At 42.5% G+C, this 14,386-nt stretch overlaps 1 long non-coding RNA gene across 1 annotated transcript in view; it reads left to right on the top strand.

Moving 5' to 3' along the window:
* Nucleotides 1-12,438, top strand: part of LOC141987080 (uncharacterized) — a 65,555-nt gene extending 53,117 nt beyond the window's left edge. The window contains exon 3 of the long non-coding RNA XR_012639440.1: nucleotides 12,245-12,438. This is a non-coding gene — a long non-coding RNA (uncharacterized LOC141987080). The remainder of the gene's footprint in view (nucleotides 1-12,244) is intronic.
* Nucleotides 12,439-14,386: the final 1,948 nt, after the last annotated feature.

Below are 14,386 nucleotides of genomic sequence, written 5' to 3'. Positions count from 1 at the left end.
CATGCAGGTTTAAGGGTGATGTCATCTTGTCAAAGTTTCGGGGGAGCTATAAGCCAACACATATAAATTAGATCAATGGTTCTCAAACTGTGGGTCAGGACTCCAAAGTGGGCTGTGATCCCTTTTTAATGGGGTCGCCAGGGCTGGCTTTGAGTTGCTGGGGCCAGGGGCCGAAGCCAAAGCCGGCGCTCCACTGTCTGGGACCAAAGCCTTTTTATTCTGAGTGGGGCTCAGATTACAGGCCCCCTGCCTGTGGCTGAAGCCCTTGAGCTTCGGCTTCCCCTCCACAGGGCAGTGGGGCTTTGGCTTTGACCCCCGCACACATACACACCTGGGGCGGCAGAGCTTGAGTGGTCTCAGGCTTCGGTCCCCCCTCCTGGGGTCATGTAGCAATTTTTGTTGTCAGAAGGGGTTCGTGGTGCAATGAAGTTTGAGAACCCCTGAATTAGATGGTAATATGTGACTAATACAACCAGAAATAATATGTGTGACTGTATTCAGCTCTGAATCAATGAGATGCATATGCTGACTTCTCTCCAAACTGCTGCACAATATTCAACTGCAACAAATACCAGTGCCAGGACTCAGGTTTGTTTGTAGAACATTTTCCTCTTCTCCCCTTGATGCTAGCTTTTGGATCAAGGCAGTGTGTGAGATCATCTTTTTCTTTAAGTGCTCTAAATGGGACCGGTAGTCACACAAAAAAGTGTCAATTATGTAAAATTATGAATTACAACACAAGCATATAGAGACAAAATTAGAAAGGCCAAGGCAAAAAGTGAAATTAAACTAGCTAGGGACATAAAGTGCAACAAGTATACTGTTCACAAATACACAAGAAGCAAGAGGAAGACCAAGGATAGGTAAGCCCATTATTCAATGAGGAGGAAAAGACAATGACAGAAAATGCAGCAGTGGTTGAAGTGTTAAATGCCCTTTCTGTTTCAGATATCACCAAAAAAGTTAGCAGTGATTGGAAAACTAATATAGTGAACATTAGTGTAAATGGGGTAGGATCTGAAGCTAAAATAGCAAAAGAACAAGTTAAGAATTATTTAGGCACGTTAGATGACTTCAAGTTGTCAGAGCCTGATGAAATATATTCTAGAATACTTAAGGAACTGGCTGAAGAGATCTCTGAGCCAGTGGCGATTATCTTTGAGAACTCACAGAGAACCGGAGATGGCATCTATAAAAAGGGGAATCAGGACAACCCAGGGAATTATAGACCAGTCATTTTAACATTACTACCTAGAAAGAAAATGAAGCAAATCAAAGAACTAATTTGTAAGCACCTAGAAGATAATAAGGTGATAAGTAACAGTGAACATGAATGAACAAATAATGTCGAACCAATGTAATATCCTTATTTGACAGGGGATATTGTGGATGGGGGGAAGTAGTAGATATGATATATCTCAATTTTAGAAAGGTTTCTGATACTGTCTCACATAACTTTCTCATAAAGAAACTAGGGAAATATAAATTTGATGAACCTACTGTAAGGTAGATGCAGAACTGATTGGAAAACTGTACTCAGAAAGTAGTTATCAGTGGTTCACAACTGAGCTGGAAGGGCATATTGAGTGGGATCCCACAGGGATCTGTTGTGGGTCTGGTTCTATTCAATACCTTCATACGTGATTTGGATAATGGCACAGAGAGTACACTTATAAAGTTCCTAGATTATACCAAGATGGGAGGTGTTGCAAGTGCTTTGGAGGATAGGATTAGAATTCAAAATGATCTTGACAAACTGGAGAAACGGTCTGAAACAAACAGGATGAAATTCAGAAAGGACACATGCAAAGTATTACACAAATACAAAATGGGAAATGGCTGCCTAGGAGTACTGCAGAAAAGGATCCTGAGGTTATAATGGATCACAAACTGAATATGAGTCAACAATATAATACTGTTACAAAAAAAGTGAACATCAATCTGGGATATATTAGCAGGAGTGTTGTAAGCAAGCCATGAGAAGTAAATCTTCATCTCTACTCAGTACTGATAAGGCCTCAGCTGGAATATTGTGTCCAGTTCTGGGAAAGTCATTAGGAAACCTTGTTTAGGTTGTTTCCACATTAGGAAAGTCCAGAGGAGAGTAAAAATGATTTAAGTTCTAGAAAACATGACCTACAAGGAAAGATGGAAAAAATGAGTTTGTTTATGTGACGGATTCGGTCACAGAGACTCCCTTGGGACTGTCACCTGACATGCTGAGATTACCTCTGAGCCCGTTTTCCCTGCCAGCTTGGGACTCCAGAACCCTGCCTTGTTGAGCCAAACATGCTAGCCTGCCCCAACACAGACCCAGGTCTGGTCCATGCCCCCAAAGCTGCAGGCTTAACCGAAAACAACTCAGCAGCACCTGTCTCCAGCACCCATACACTCAGCTCCCAATGGGATCCAAACCCCAAATAAATGGGGTAAACTCATAAATTGTCTGCCCTTTATTACACTGATAGAGAGATATACACAGCTGTTTGCTCCCCCAGGTATTAATCACTTACTCTGGGTTAATAATAAACAAAAGTGATTTTATTAAGTATAAAAGGTAGGATTTAAGTGGTTTCAAGTAATAACAGACAGAACAAAGTAAGTCATCAAGCAAAATAAAACAAAACACGTAAGTCTAAGCCTAATACATTAAGAAACTGTTTACAGGTAAAATCTCACCCTCAGAGATGTTCCAGTAAGCTTTTTTCACAGACTAGACTTCTTCCTAGTCTGGGCCCAATCCTTTCCTGGGTACAGCCCTTGTTAGTTCCAACAGACATCTTAGGTGAAAAGCAGGGGATTTCTCATGACTGGGACCTCTTTTGTTCTGTTCCACCCCCTTTCATAGCTTTGGCACAAGGCTGGAAGCTTTGGTCTCTCTGGAGCCCCACCCCTCCTTCTAAATGGAAAAGCACCAGGTTTAAGATGGATTCCAGTTCAGGTGACATGATCACATGTCACTATAAGCCCTCCTTTTTCATTACCTAGGAGCTGGCTGACATGTACACAGGAAGGCTTGCACGTAAACAAACCCATTTACAGTTCATTGATTCTGAAGCACGCTTAATGGCTTCCACTTAATATGTTTACATCAGTAATACAAGTTTATATCTTATTCTCCTAACTCCAGACATAGGAATAATACATGCAAACAAATAGGATGAACACACTCAGTAGATCATAAGCTTTGTAATGATACCTTACAAGAGAATGCTTTTGCATGAAGCATATTCCAGTTACATCATATTTACACTCATAAGCATATTTCCATAAAACATTATGGAGTGCAGCATCACAGTTTAGTCTTGAGAAGAGAAGACTGAGGAGGGACATGATAACAGCTATCAAGTACGTAAACAATAGTTTTAAAGAGGAGGGTGATAAATTGTTCTTCTTAACCATTGAGGACAGGACAAGAAGTAATGGACTTAAATTGCAGTAAGGGAGACTTAGGTTAGATATTAGGAAAAAGGTCCTAACTCTAAGGACAGTTAAGTACTGGAACAAATTCCCTAGGGAGGTTATGGAATCTCCATCACTGGAAGTTTTTAAGAACAGGTTAGATAAACATCTGTCAGGAATGGTTTAAATAATACTTTGTCCTGCCTCAGTGCAGGGTCCCTTCAGTCCTACATTTCTATGATTGTGTGTCAGACTGTGGTCCAATTTGACTCCTAAATAAGTGATTTTTGGCTGGAAAGGGAGTTGTTGATCTTCAGAACAGACTGTAAGGGGCTGATTGGCCAAATGGTTTTTCAGATGAAAGGTTGTGGCCACCAGGTTAGACTTAATATAAGTCTCTACTTATGAAGGTAAGTGGCCAAAACATTCATGTCCTGTCTGAGTGACCCTTCAATATCACATATATAAGGGGACTGTTGTCCCCTTACTGAGACTCAGTGGGGATGTTTTGGTTGGCTAGCTCCCAGTACCAAAAGAAAGGGAAGGGTTGATGGGAAATCAGGACCCTCAGACTGACAGTCCCAGGAACAATGGGGAGAGGCCAATGCTCCAGGTCAGCCTGATTGACAGGGCGGGCAGGCTAATCAGGGAGTCAGGAGGCCAGGGTGGGTCCCGTCCTCCGTGTGAGCTGGAATTGCCTGGGTCAGACAGGGTGGGGCCGAGATAAGGAGAAAACAGGGGCCCAAGCTGAGCTATGGAGCAGAGTTGTAGCCACAGAGCCAGAGACACAGCGCAGGGAGAGCAGATCCTGTGCTGGGAGCAGGGCTGCAGCCACAGAGCCAGAGGGGCCAGAGAAGAGCTCAGGGGGCTGGAGGCAGAGCAACAGCATCAGTGCTGAGGCAGAGTGGAGCCGGAGTTAGAAAGAGTGGAGCTGGGGCTGGGGCTGGAGCTGGAGCTGGAGCCAGGTGTGGTGAGCAACTGGGGCCAGCCAAGGGGGGACCCTGGGCAAAGGGCCCAGTGCAGACAGACACCCCCAGCCAAGGGTCCTTGCAGGCCAGACTGGGAGGGGGATCTTAACCCAACAGGGGTTGATGCTGGGAAGAAGGGTCCCACCACCCAAAGCCTGGAGGTGTGTGGCCACTACCAGAGCAAGTGTCCAACCTGCAGCATCCCTGCAGCACAGCCAGGGCCTGAGAAGGAGGCCTGGGACCTATAAGGGACAGACTGTGAATTGCCCTGACATTCCAGAGACACTGTTTGTGATGTTCCCTGCCACAGAGCGGGGTGGTCTGTTTTCCTTTAACCTTTCCCATTTTTCCTTACTCTTTTTTAAATTAATTGTTGATTAAATAACTTGCATTTGCTTTAAATTGTATGTAACGATCAGTGGGTCAGGGAAGTGCCCAGTGCAGAGAGAGTACCCTGGAGTGGGGACACCCTAGCCCCTCTCCTAGTTGACCGCAGCAGGGTTGGGGTTGAGCCCCCCAGGAATCCTGGCCCCAGCCTTGTTGGGGTTACGAGGACTCTGCCAGACAGGAGAGTGGAAGGGGAGCCCTCCAGGGCAGGGAGGCCTCTGGGTAAAGGAAGTGGGAGCGAGGACTCAGACCCTTTTGCTAGCCCACTTCACTGGATTAGTGCAGAAGCCAGGAAAGTTCCCCACAACAGCGGGACCATTCCCCCGCTTACACATAGTTTGTTACCCATATCCATGAGACAGATATATGTATTTATCAGCCCTAGTTGTTGGTAGGTCATAACAATATATGTTGAAAAGTAAAGGAGCTAACAGACTCCCACAAAGATCCATTTTATGGAGACATCTAAGCCGACTGACTTTGTCTCCAGCTTGCCAAGTAAACTCCAATTCGTTATCCTTTCCATTATGGAAACTGCATTGTGGACTTACAGGGAATAGTGGTGGATGGTAAGCATTGAAGACCCCTCTTGAGGAATACAGCCATACAAGACCTGAATCTGATCAGTGTGCAGTATCAGAATTTTATATCTGCTGTACAGGAAGCCAGCAGGGGGAGTCACCCAAGCACTAGAAGGACTTCCTGGGATGAAAATAATTGCAGATGATCTCCCATTGTAGATGAAGGGAGTAATGATACAGAAGCTGAATAAGACCATAGTAGGAAACTACAAATTTTTCCACAGTGATGCAAGACAAAAACATAAAACTCATCCCAGAAAAATATGACTCTCACAGCATGAGATGAAACACATTGGACATTTCCTCACAGTGGAGGGCCTGAAAGTAGATATCCAAAAGATCAAGGCAGTCAGATATGTGGATTTTTTAATAGGTTACCATTCCCACCATCCACAGTTTACGGGTATATTCTCCCTTGGAGCAGCTTCAGTCCCATCAGTGTTAATGAGAGCACCACATATGTGCATGCACTATCATACATATCACAGGGAGGAGCAGCCCAGTCATTGCCTATTTTGCATGTAATTTCAGTTTTCTGTCAATAGTATAAAAAGCATCATTTACAGATAGAACCATAGGACTGGAAGAGACATCGAGAGGTCACCTAGTCCAGCCCCCTGCACTCATGGCAGGACTAAGTATTATCCAGACCAACCCTGACAGGTGTTTGTCTAACCTGCTCTTGAAAATCTCCAATGATGACGATTCCACAACCGCCCTAGGCAATTTATTCCAGTGCTTAAGCATCCTGACAGTTAGAAAGTTTTCCCTAATATCCAACCTAAACCACCCTGCTTGCAATTCTGGTTGAAGGATCATGGTGCAAATATTTCAGAACTGTCACTTATTGAAATTTAGCTTATATAAAACTAAATTTATTGAACTTGGAAAACAGATAGAAAAACAATATAAATGATATTGACTTGCAAAGCGCCATATTGTTGTCTAAGGTTACATCAAACCTCTGGGTAGACAGAAGGCTTGTCATAGGTGAAGGTTTAGGTGTCTCCCTGCCTCTCCTCAGGGCTACCATGCATTTTGTTTTAGCCATCTTACAATACTCCATTTGAAACAATCCTTGCTACCTCTCCAGATATTCCCCTTTCTTAATGTCAGATTCTCAATCTCAGTCGCAAATTAATCCTGGGATAGTGCAGCATTTCATCCCCCCTCCAAATTCAGTTGGTGGATTATTCTTATTTATCTCCTAGCCACCCCTCCTAAAAAATCTTTGGACCATGAGTCATCTCTCCCTCTCTTCCCTCTTTTTCTCTTCCTTCAGTCAGGCACAGTCAGCATTATATTAACAACTTTTCATTGGCATATGGGGCTAGTTTTGTTTGAAACAGAAGACCACTACAAATGATTTTGTTTGTGCTGATGCTGCGTAAGGTGCTTAAACGCACAGAAAAACCATGTTCATCACTTAGCTCTGTCAAATGATTTGCTGCAGATGGTAACTCATGCTGTCATGGAGAAAAATAGGCAAAATCATCAGAGCTGTGAAGTCTTGAAAGATCTTCCCCTTCCTATAAATCCATGAATTATGCTTGAGGGTTGTAATATCTGGCGTATAACAAGACTGTCACCATGCCAAACTGGAGCCAGTTTTGTTCTTTTGCTTTTTAACATAACTGTAGATTCTTCAGAATCAATTTTACTTTACTATATATTGGGGTTAAAACTGCAGTACTCCAGCCATACTGTTAGAGTGTATGACGCCAGACCTACATGCTCCAGATATGGAATTTCTGGGTGAAACGATGGGAGAATTTTGAAAGGACCTGTGCAAATAAACCCTTTCAGTACTTCTTTTTGGGGCAGAGATACTGTGAGAGTAGCCTTTATCACAAGCTTGTTGCACTTCTGTTGTTGTCCAATATGAACCAAGCAATCCAGTAAAGAAAGGCATGAGATGAAGAGTTATGTCTACATGGTGAACCTCAAAATGTGCTCGGATCGTGCTCACTTAAAGTTATGGGTAAAGACTTGTGTTATTTAATGTTTGGGTTGAATATTATGTTCACTCATAACCGCACTTCTAGAAATGGTGTCCTAAAATTACTAGACATAGGCCCCAATCCTGAAGTCATATATGCGTGGTCATAAGGATGTGCCCATGTAGTCCCATTGCAGGATTTGGGCCCATTACTGTAATATCAGTTAAAGAAGCACTGCTTTAAGAAAAGGAACTTGTGCAAATGTGCCCACCCCCACACTCCACTCCTACATTTTTCACTGTGGCCATAAAGTAGCAAAATGCAAACCTCATTGGGCAGGACTCTCAGTTTTACAGCCTGATAACTTAGTTTAATGGAAGTATTAATATGAGAAAGATTACTCTCATGAATAAGAGTTTGCCGCTTACATGGCATTGAGATTTTTCTCAAATCTTTAAGACAAGCCTCTGTATAAACAAAATGTACTTTTAAGGGAGCTTTTAACATTTTTATTTTAGCACATTTTAGTTTTAGGAATCTCAATAGATAGTTATCTGATGTAGACAAAATTCCAGAAGTGACATATTTACCTACTAGATAGATTTGTGAATGCATCCAACTATGCTGTAAGGAGCTAATGCGTGCTAGCAGGGCTGTCTTCAATCCAAAGACAATCTCAGACTTTTTTGGAGGTGCAAAGCACCCTCCTTCAGTATCAACAGAAGGAGTAATCAATCCACTTTTGAAGTAAAAACACAGCTGCAAACAATGATGCTACTGCCCAAGAACTAATTTCCATCGTAGATCAGTGTTCAACTATGTGGACTGAGGGTATTTCCTGGTTGCCAACACAGGGACTAGGATATTAGTTTGCAGGCTGTATGTGTGCTGAGGGCAGAAAACTCTGGAAAAGCAGTTGTGAGGGTGACCCTGAGAAGAGGCAGAGAGGCAGAGCTTTTTGGGCACAGAGATTTCTGGAGTGGCAGAGCTGGGGATTTCTGAGCAGGGAAACGGACTCTTGTTGTTTGTTTCTATGATACTAAAGAAAAACAGGATATTGTAGATAAGATTTCACTGAGATTAAATCTAACTCGTAACACTGATTTCTCATTCTAATGGAAAAAAGGAAAATGTTGGCTAATTGCTCATGTCAAATGGGGCAACACAACCTATCAGTACTAAAAACAAGCATCATTTTTATTTTTATGTAATTAGTTATTTAGTTTAGAATAACCTCATTTGTATGATGGTAATAGCAAAATGTTTCATTTTAAATGTTTCCTTGTCTTAATTCAAATTGTTTTAAAAATCCTTCTTCATACCCAACATTTTAATTAAATGCACTCAAGATGAAAATTACTTGAAAAAATAGAATTTTAATCAGTTTGTGTACAAAAATAATTAATTAGCTCCTTACAAAAAGTTCAGTGGTTCCTTACTTATCCTCGAACTATGAAAATTAGTATAGCTTCTAATTTCAAGTGTTCTCATGTGAGAATATGCAGTTTGGTGTAAATTCCTACAAGTAATTTTGTGTTTTATGATATGGTAATAGATAAGCAATGAAGCTAATTTTCCAAGAAGCATATTTGTGATATTTAAACAGCACTTGAATAACACCTACTGAGAATAATCATATTTCAAAAGCAATTAGACATGAAAAGCTGTGCATTTTTGGTTGATTACAGCACACCTTGGGTGACAGAATTAAACATTAGCCCAAGTGATTTTAACCTCCTATGAAGTATAATATCAGACCCGAAATACAGTGCCTGGAGCACTTTACTGTCATTATGGAACTGAATTAATACTTAAAAAAGAATGAGGTCTCACTAGGTTTCCTTGATATGGGTCTGACATTAAATTCAGAAACTCCCACCTAATCCAGCGTTGTAGAGCAATTTTGCAAGAAAGTGTAAGAGCTTCATTTGATGTTAGATCACTCATTGTCCTTCTCTTGAAACCAGCCTAGAAATACACTCAGTCAAATGGAACAGTTTTTGTTCTGTGTGGTACCATGGCAGCATGCTGACAATCCAGACAGAGTCTGAAGTTTTATATTGTTATTTATGGATGAAAGACTCATAGGAATTTCTCTGGTAACTAATTATTTGTTCCAAAATAGCATTTTAATCAATACCGATATAATTGGCAAACTCTTCAGGGCTGATGACTTCTAGAATATGGAACAGTTTTCTGTGTGGTATTTTTACTGGCATTGGCCTATATGTTAACCCTCAGGGTGTGAACTCCACTGAGAAAGCTCTCGTAAAATCCTACAGTGGGAGAAGGAGTTAAACGAGATGCTTCCCCACCCCCAAGACTGCAGACAAACCACAGGGAAAACAGCAAGGTAGTTAATACTGTCCAAAAAGTTCACTTTCATCAACTGCATCAGGGAGCCTGCAGCCAATGGCTACTAGTCCTACTGTGCTTCCACAATTGGATTCCAAGGTTTTCACATACAGCATTAATAAACACAGTTTCAATACCTGCATTACAAAGGCAAGGCGAACCTCATGAGGAGCATTGCTAATGAGTCTGAGTAGCTAGATCTGATCTGTGGAGTTGGGGCTTGATCTCCTGGATCTTTTTAGATCTAGCCTCCCACCCATTTGTCCCATGGACTAAGTGAAATAGGGAATGTAATGCTTGTATTCTGTGTCTCCATTGGAGCTGCAGAGTTTTGTATTATTTTTCCCTCCACATAACTTTTTACTAGTAGTAGAAACAACAGTGCTATAATTACGAAGAACAAAGTATGCAAGAGTTTGCAAGCATTGGCCTCCTGGAAGAAAACTCTCTCTGACAATGGAATATAAGGCAAGCATTTCCAGGATCCTCAGGAACCCCTCACAGAGAGCTTGTAGGTGCAACAAGATTAAGGCTGTGTGACCACAGGTGAAAAAAACAAGTTTTCTCCAGTGCTTTGCAAAAATGACCCTTGGGGTTCTATGTTCCCTATTGAGGAAAATGAAAGGTATCTTTTAGCAACAAACAGGTGGCATTTTGCTACCTGGTGATTTTTTTTTAAATGTGAAATTGTTAAATTTTCACTTGGGACACAAACATGAAAAATTAGACTTTGTGCAAAGAAGAAATCGTTTTATTGACATTTGACCATTTTTCAGCACAAACACCATTTTTACTGACAGAGCAAAGATTAAGTTTTTATAACATATACATTCTGTTTCTCCCCTTTCTAAACTGCACACTGCCTTATCTTCTCATGAATAATTTGGGCAACTGAGAGAGTGCTGTATAACTTTTGATTTTTCATAAAATGTTGATAATACTCTTTAGTTACCATTTGTGTTTCAAAGATAGAGATGCAATTACATTTGCAGAGGAAAGCTAACGTATCAGAAAGTGTATCTAAGTCACAGAAAGGTGGATGAAGATGATGGTGACAGAGTTGATAATTATTCTATCGAACTTTTTCAAGAACTACTTAAAGTCATAGAATTGTAGGACTGGAGGGGACCCTGAGAGGTCTTCTAGTCCAGTCTGCTGAAGTCAAGGCAGGACTAAATATTATCTAGACCAGTGGTTCTCAACCTTTTTATCATTGTTGGCTGCATATGCAACCCACAATGTATTTCGTGGGCCACAGGTTGAGAACCACAACCCTGCCCCCCCAAACTGCCCACAGTCCCCTATGCCAAGCGCTCCCACCCAGAGCGGGGCAGGAGCAGAGCCCTGGGCATGGGCTGGGCAGCTGGAACCTGGACCCACTGTGTGGGGCTGGGCAGCCAGACCGCGGGACCTCACTGTGTGGGGCTGAGAGCAGCTAGACCACGGGACCGGTCAGTGGCCAGATCGCAGGACCCTACAAGGCAGAGCGGAGGCTGTACCGCAGGACCCCACCAGGCAGGAATGGGTAGCGGCCAGCAGCCGCATCCGGACCCCAAGTGCCACTGTGTGGGGATGGGCAGCCAGGCCCCGAGTGCTGCAGCATGTGGATGGGCAGCCGGGTCCCCCCGCACTGGGCCAGGAGCGAAGCACCCGGCGCAGGCTGGCAGCCAGGACCCAAGAAGGGGGAACAGGAGGGGAGCCCCACCTAAAACCTGGGGGTGCTGCAGCACCCCGGCAAAACCCCAGTTCCCAGTGCCCCCTTACCCCTCACTGCCCAGAGCCTCCCCTCCCCTAAACCTACCCACAGATCCACTCCTCCCACCCCCTGCGGCATTCACCTGCCCCCTGCTGGCAGGGATGCGGGTGCAGGCTGCAAGATGCTGTCTCCCCCTCAGCCAGCCCTGCCCCCTGCCAGACCAGAGAGGCAAATTTTGGGCCGCAGCTGTGTGCTAATTAGGCCATGGATTGAGAACCACTGACCTAGACTATCTCTGACAGGTGTTTGTCTAACCTGCTCTTAAAAATCTCCAATGATGGGGATTCCACAACTTCCCTAGGCAATTTATTCCACTGCTTAACTACCCTGACAGATATATCAGAAGAGAATAATGAATATAAATGACTATTCTAATTACCAGTATAAACATACTATGGCATATCTCCAAATTGTTATACTGCAGTGAGAATATTACTGACAATTCTTGTGACTGTAGCATCTGCAGACCATAGATTTTACCACCTAGAGTTGATGAAAACATACCTCCATTCATCCATGTCACATGAACATCTATCAACATTAGTACTGCTTTGGATTGAAAATGATATTGCAACTTCTTTGGACTGTCCTCAGTTTACTGATGACTGAATTTCCAGAAGGGTGGGCTATGACCACATGTTCATCTTAACCTTGCATGAGAATGTTCCAGTACTGTGTAGTGTTTCAGCTGCGTCATGTTTGTGGAACTGAAGAATATTGTTTTCATTCAACAAAAGATGTGATTTGTTTAATCTGATTGAGTTTCTGCATGTCACTATGTGGTCTGTGAAAACACTGGATGTGCACTTAAATTTGTATCAAGGTGACTCTTGCAATTTTCTTTCCTTCTTTCAGATCCTTGCAAATCCTGGAGCCAACCTTGAAGACGTGCAGCTGTGGTGATGGAAGTGATTTTGCAATCCCGGACAATGCATTTATGCTTTGGAAATCAGGAGGGAGGAACAAAAAGCACCAGAAATATCCAAAGAGAAAGAACTATGATCAGTCTACAGTACGAGTTTTCAGGATTAGGGCCATGGTCCTGGGTAATGGCAATATTCAGCATGTCACGTTCTGGAATAATTTCACAGCCAACCTATCATGAACCAGAATTTTGATTTTGTAATTACTATTGTTGGTGATGACTGGCAATGATGTATGAAGCAGAAAGGCGCAGCTTGATGGTCACATAGCAAGGTGAGCTTCTAGTGCCAGCAGTTGAAAATATTGTGTTTTGAAATTTAAAATGAACAAATTTGATGTGAAAATCATTTCTGGAGAATAAATGTATATGGCAAGCTGTTAATTTTACAGTCACCTTTCTTATCATACTTTAATACAAATCAGGTGAATAATCCAAGGTGTAAAAAATAAAAAATTCAAAAGGGATAAACTGAAATAGTACAGATGAATAGTACAAATGAAGCTTGTACACAGGTGAATGTTCAAATCCAGCAAACAAAATCAGTTGAATCTTTAGAAGAGTTCTAACACACAACTACACAAAAAGCCACTTACTGTTTCATTGAGCTAGAATGAATTTAAAAGCTATCAAATGTGCCTTACTATTAAGGAATGAATTAATTATCAAAGGTTTAATTTACCCTTTAGAAGAAGGATCAGATTTTGCTCTCAGTTGTTACCCTAATGCTGTCTGTCAGGAGATGCCTTACTTTGCTATGGGACTGCAGTGTCCACAATTTTCCATAGAATTATAGAAATGTAGGGCTGGAGGGGACCTTAAAAAGTCATCAAATCCGGCTGCCTGTGCTGAGGCAGGATCAAATAAACCTAGACCACCCCTGCCAGGTGTTTATCCAATCTGTTCTTTAAAAATCTCCAATGGTTGGGATTCCACAACCTTTCTTGGAAGCCTATTCCAGAGCTCATCTTCCCTTATAGATAGAATTTTTTCCCTAATATCTAACCTAAATCTCTCTTGCTGCAGATTAAGTCTATTACTTCTTGTCCCACCTCCAGTGTACACGGAGAACTATTGATCAGAGTCCTCTTTATAAAAGCCCTTAACATATTTGAAGACTGTTATCAAATCCCCCCTCAATCTTCTTTTCTCAAGACTAAACATGCCCCATTTTTTAACCTTTCCTCATAGGTTAGGTTTTCTAACCGATTGATCATCTTTGTTGCTCTCCCCTGGACTCCATCTAATTTGTCCACATCTTTCCTAAAGTGTGGCCCCCAGAACTGGACACAATATTCCAAATGAGGCCTTGCCAGTGCTGAGTAGAGTGGGTCAATTACTTCCTGTGTCTTACATACAACACCTATTAAAACATGCCAGAATTATACTAGCTTTTTTCATGTGCTGGTAAGTTTATTTAGTAGTCCAGTCAAACTACAAACTCCACCCCTTCCAAGATAATGAAAGTCCAAGTAAAAACATCTCAATGAAAGCAAAATCTTTGCCTGATTTTTCTCTCCTTGGATCACAAACTCTCCCTCAATGCTGTGTGTTGATCCTCTAACTCTTTTCCTCCCTCCTGGAGCTAGCTGTAATGGTCTTTCACAAACAAAGGGGAACTCTCACCCTCCCTCTTCTGAGCGATCAAGTCTTAGTCCTACACAATGAGGAGGTTTCCCTCTGAAGCCTCCTGGGTGGATGTGGTGGCAGTTCTATTCTAAGCCCAAAACTAAAAGCCCTCTCTGGAGTCCTGCATACCTAAGGCTGTGTCCTGTAGATCCAAAGATCACCTCTAGGGGCCACTTGGTGAGCTGTTGCAGGAGACACTCTTGAAATTGGTGATTCTACTGTCAGTCCACCAGTAGCACCTCCTGCTGGTGTTCACTTGTTGGGCCTCCCACTGTCACACCTATGATGCTACTTGCATCTTCTGCTGTGAATCCTGAGCTGTTAGCTGTGTCTCCTGCTGGCATTGTTGGATCTACACGGTTCTGTGGGAATGCTGTTGTTTATGCTGTCACTGCTGCTGGTACTGGCACCTGTCAAAAGCAGACTTTCCAGAAGATTTATTCAAA

The sequence above is a fragment of the Natator depressus genome, chromosome 1 (genome assembly GCF_965152275.1).
Source record: "Natator depressus isolate rNatDep1 chromosome 1, rNatDep2.hap1, whole genome shotgun sequence".
NCBI classification, from domain to species: Eukaryota; Metazoa; Chordata; order Testudines; family Cheloniidae; genus Natator; species Natator depressus.
This window is presented reverse-complemented; position numbering and strand designations above follow the sequence as displayed.